Genomic DNA, 5416 nt, shown 5'->3' with positions numbered 1-5416 from the left:
GCAGATTACGGCGAAGAAACGGAGCAAACCTGGAATTTTTCCAGTAGGGTCCTGCGCGCCCGCGCAGCAATGCTGAGCGGACCGCGCAGCAGCCTTGCGCGCCCGCGCAGAAATGCTGAGCGGCCGCGCAGGGTCGGGGAAAAAGATGAATTATTTTAGACTTCTACTTCTGTTTGGCTTCCAACTTCTATGTAATCTGAGTTTTATGGGACTATTATATAAGTAGATTTGAGACGTTTTCATAGAGAAGAAGAAAGAGATTATGTTTTAGATTGTGTTTTGCGCAAGAAGCGAAGGATATAAGGAAGAAGACCGATTTAGCACACCGCAACGAAGAGGAAGCATATTTTCTTGTGATTCTTGTTTCGTTGTAACGTTGGATGCTAGTTTTCTTGCTTTGACTTATTTACTCTTGTCACGTACTCTGTTTTAATATAATTAGTTTAGTTATTATTTTCTTGTGTTGTTTATCATGATTTCATATGAACCCATGATGGCAATAAGTTCTGTTATGGGCTAATCGTGATCATGGGGTTGCAACGGATTTATTATGGAATTCTTTAGTTAATTGTTTAATACTTTAGTGTGTGATGATTGCATGATATCTAGTATTGGTTGTGCGTATTCATCTTATGTGCGTCGCGAACATATAAGATAGGGTGTTAATCTCTTGTGAAGCGACGGTGGATCTTGAGATTTAGAACTTGCCATGCTAGCATAGGTTCATGTACGTTGTGCATGATTAGTGGGTAACTCTAACACTTTTATTTGCCCTATGTAATCAAAAGGGATAACTTGTGCTTAAATTGTTGTGTTGTCAATTTCTGTAGACATATAGGAACTCAACATAATTGATGACTATTCAACTTCTATCTTAATTGTGGATGTTTGGTAAAATGGTATTAGTACAATGAAAGTTGGCTTTTATCAGTTTCGTGTTATTCGATTAATGTCATCACTGTCACATGCTAAAGGTAATAACAATGGCTATAGAAGGAAGTAATAATGAAGTTGTGATCTCATGAGTGTTTTATTATTGATAAATTGAAGTGTTAGTTAAGTGGTTAATTAAGTAGTTAATTATAGTTAATATTCAATCAACAATTTTAAGTGTTATCTTAACATTGAGAAGTAATCATACATTGGTGAGTGAGTTTAATTAGACAATAACTTAGTCTGAGTCTCTGAAGGAACGAACTAGAAAGTATTCTATATTACTTGCGAACGCGTATACTTGCGTGAATATTAGTGCATGTTTTTGCCCTAACAAGTTTTTGGCGCCGCTGCCGGGGACTCGGCGTATTTGTTTAGTTTATGTACTTACCATCATTGGTCATTAGGACTCAGTGATTAGGACGTAGTAGTTAATTACTCTTTTCGGTTGTGTTTCAGGTACTTTAGCAAGCGTTTATGCAAACTCGTTCTCGTGCTCGCAAGAGGACCTTAGATACTGCTGAGGAGAAAGACGAAGTTCTTGATACTCCGGAGAAGTTAGATTTTGAGGATTCGGATTCAGGAACTGAGCAGAAAGAACCAGTAAACATGGGAGATCGTATTGTTCAAGCTGATCCAGCTCTTATGGATTTTTCTCGGCCTAAAATTGATGACATTCAGTCAAGCATCCTTCATCCGGCTATTCAAGCTAACACCTTTGAAATCAAGCCGGGCACTATTCAGATGGTGCAGAATTCTGTTTCTTTTGGAGGAGCGGCAACTGAAGACCCCAACATGCACATAAGGAATTTTGTCGAGATCTGCAGCACTTTTAAGTATAATGGCGTGACTGATGAAGCTATCAAGTTGAGGCTTTTTCCATTCTCACTGAGGGATAAAGCTAAAGACTGGTTACATTCTGAACCAGCTGGGTCCATCACTACGTGGCAAGATCTTGCGCAAAAGTTTCTGGTGAAGTTTTATCCAATGGCAAAGACTGCTGCTATGAGGAGTGCTCTTACTCAGTTTGCGCAGCAACCTACAGAATCTATGTGCGAGGCTTGGGAACGCTACAAGGAAATGTTGAGAAAATGTCCACATCATGGAATGCCGGATTGGATGGTAATCACTGGTTTTTATAATGGTTTGGGGGCCCAATCTCGGCCCATGCTCGATGCAGGAGCTGGAGGAGCCTTATGGGCTAAAAGCTATACTGAGGCGTATAATCTTATCGAGACGATGGCTGCAAACGAGCATCAAAACCCAACTCAGAGGATGACGTCAGGCAAGGTCGCAGGTATTCTGGAAGTTGATGCAGCCACCGCTATTGCAGCCCAGCTCCAAGCGCTATCAATGAAGGTTGATTCTTTGGCTACGTATGGAGTTAATCAAATAGCTATGGTTTGTGAGCTTTGTGCAGGTTCTCATGCTACGGATCAGTGTTCTCTTATCAACGGATCTGTTCAGTATGTGAATAATTATCAGCGACAACAGCAGCCTGTGCCAGCGACCTATCATCCTAACAACAGAAATCATCCAAATTTCAGCTGGGGGAATAATCAGAATGCTATTCAGCCAACATATCAGCAAGGAGTGAGTAAACAGTTTAACCCACCTGGATTCCAGCAACCACAACAGTATGCTACAAGGCAATCATATCCTCAACAGGGAAGTGCAGCTGCACCTACTAGTGCTGATTTTGAGGAACTTAAGCTGTTGTGCAAGAGTCAGGCGGTTTCTATCAAGACCTTGGAAAATCAAATCGGTCAATTAGCCAATGCAGTGCTCAATCGTCAACCTGGCACTCTTCCCAGTGACACGGAAGTACCAGGCAGGAAGGAAGCTAAAGAGCAAGTCAAGGCTATTACCTTAAGGTCTGGAAAAGTAGCTGATGCTGAAAAGGCAAAAGAAGTCGAAGCTGAAGTTAGAGATGAAGAATCTAAGCAAAAGGAGAAAGTGGCGGAACCAAAGAAGACTACTGTTGAACACACTCTGCCTGAGGATAATACAGGGGAGAAACAGCTCTATCCTCCACCACATTTTCCTAAGAGATTGCAGCAACAAAAGCTGGATAGACAGTTCGGGAAGTTTCTGGAGGTGTTCAAGAAACTTCACATCAATATACCTTTCGCTGAGGCGCTGGAACAAATGCCTAGTTATGCGAAGTTTATGAAGACTATTCTTTCAAGGAAGGTGAAACTGGATGACCTTGAAACCGTTGCTCTCACGGAAGAATGCAGCGCTGTTCTGCAGCAAAAGTTACCACCAAAACTGAAAGATCCAGGAAGCTTCACCATTCCTTGCACCATTGGCAATCTAACTTTTGACAAGTGCCTTTGTGATTTGGGAGCAAGCATTAATCTGATGCCCTTGTCGATCTTTAAAAAGCTGGATCTGCCTGATCCAAAACCCACATACATGTCGCTACAATTGGTGGACCATTCCATTACTTACCCAAGGGGCTAGTTGAGGATGTGCTCGTCAAGGTGGATAAGCTCTTCTTTCCTGCTGATTTTGTTATTCTGAATTTTGAGGAAGATAAGAAGATTCCCATAATCTTGGGGAGGCCTTTCTTGGCTACTGGCCGTACCTTGATAGATGTGCAAAAAGGGGAACTTACTATGCGGGTCCAAGATCAGGATGTGACCTTCAACGTATTCAAGGCAATGAAATTCCCTACAGAAGATGAGGAGTGCTTAAAAGTGGATGTGATTGATTCTGCGGTTACTTCGGAACTCGATCACATGCTAATGTCTGATGCATTGGAAAAGGCCTTAGTGGGGGATTTTGACAGCGATGATGAAGATAACAACGAGCAATTACAATATCTGAACGCTTCTCCATGGAAGCGAAAGCTCGACATACCATTTAAATCTCTTGGTACTTCTGACCTTAAGAATGCTGAAGGGAAGCTCAAACCATCAATAGAGGAAGCACCTACCTTGGAGCTCAAACCATTACCTGAACACTTGAGGTATGCTTTTTTAGGTGATTCATCTACGTTACCTGTTATTATTTCAGCTGACCTTTCAGGTAGTGAGGAAGACAAGCTCTTAAGGATTTTGAGAGAATTCAAATCGGCTATAGGATGGACCATAGCAGACATCAAGGGGATAAGTCCTTCATATTGTATGCATAAAATTCTGTTAGAGGAAGGTAGTAAGCCAACTGTGGAACAACAGCGAAGACTGAACCCGATCATGAAGGAGGTGGTGAAGAAAGAAATTCTGAAATGGCTAGATGCAGGCATCATTTATCCTATTTCTGACAGCTCGTGGGTGAGCCCCGTGCAATGTGTACCTAAGAAAGGAGGTATCACTGTGGTCGCAAATGAAAAGAATGAGCTCATCCCTACTCGAACAGTTACAGGATGGAGAGTATGCATGGATTATAGAAAATTGAACAAAGCCACAAGGAAGGATCACTTCCCTCTCCCATTCATTGATCAAATGCTTGACAGATTGGCGGGACATGAGTATTTTTGTCTTCTGGATGGTTATTCCGGGTATAATCAGATTTGTATCGCACCAGAGGATCAGGAAAAGACTACCTTCACTTGTCCATTTGGCACATTTGCTTTTCGTAGAGTTTCGTTTGGGTTATGTGGCGCCCCGGCCACCTTTCAGAGATGTATGATGGCTATATTCTCTGACATGATTGGAAATAACGTCGAAGTGTTCATGGATGACTTCTCCGTCTTTGGACACTCATATGATGAATGTTTGAATAATCTGCGCGCCGTACTCAAAAGATGCGTGGAAACTAATTTGGTGCTTAATTGGGAGAAATGTCATTTTATGGTGCATGAAGGCATTATCCTTGGGCATAAGGTCTCTAGCAAAGGTCTGGAGGTGGATAAGGCCAAGGTGGGAGTCATTGAAAATCTTCCCCCACCTAATTCGGTGAAAGGAATCCGTAGTTTTCTCGGTCATGCGGGTTTTTATCGGCGATTCATCAAGGACTTTTCAAAGATATCTAAGCCGTTGTGCAATTTACTTGAGAAAGATGTGCTTTTCAAATTTGATGATGAATGTTTGGCAGCATTCGAGACTCTCAAGGAGAGTTTGATCACAGCACCAGTTATTACAGCACCAGATTGGACAGAACTGTTTGAGATGATGTGTGATGCGAGTGACTATGCGGTAGGTGCAGTTCTGGGACAGCGCAAGAAAAATCTCTTCCATGTGGTCTACTATGCGAGTAAGACTTTAAATGGGGCCCAATTGAACTACACCACTACTGAGAAGGAGCTTTTGGCTATAGTCTTTGGCTTTGAGAAATTTCAATCTTATCTGCTTGGTACGAAAGTGACAGTATTCACTGATCATGCAGCTATTCGCTATCTGGTTTCTAAGAAGGATTCGAAGCCGAGACTCATTCGTTGGGTGCTTTTACTTCAGGAATTTGAGTTAGAGATCAAAGATAGAAAAGGTACCGAGAATCAAGTAGCTGACCATCTCTCTAGGTTGGAGAATCCCGAGTC

The 5416-nt window shown here is 42.1% G+C and overlaps 1 non-coding gene across 1 annotated transcript; it reads right to left on the bottom strand.

The window, feature by feature from the left end:
- Positions 1 to 1935: 1935 nt before the first annotated feature.
- LOC141715629 (small nucleolar RNA R71) lies at positions 1936 to 2042 on the bottom strand. Its single transcript, XR_012572385.1, has one exon. It is a non-coding gene; the product is annotated as a small nucleolar RNA R71 (small nucleolar RNA).
- Between the last annotated feature and the right edge of the window lie 3374 nt (positions 2043 to 5416).

This window comes from Apium graveolens, chromosome 3 (genome assembly GCF_009905375.1).
Source record: "Apium graveolens cultivar Ventura chromosome 3, ASM990537v1, whole genome shotgun sequence".
NCBI lineage: Eukaryota > Viridiplantae > Streptophyta > Magnoliopsida > Apiales > Apiaceae > Apium > Apium graveolens.
Note: the sequence above shows the minus strand (reverse complement) of the source record. Positions and strands in the feature narration are given on the sequence as shown.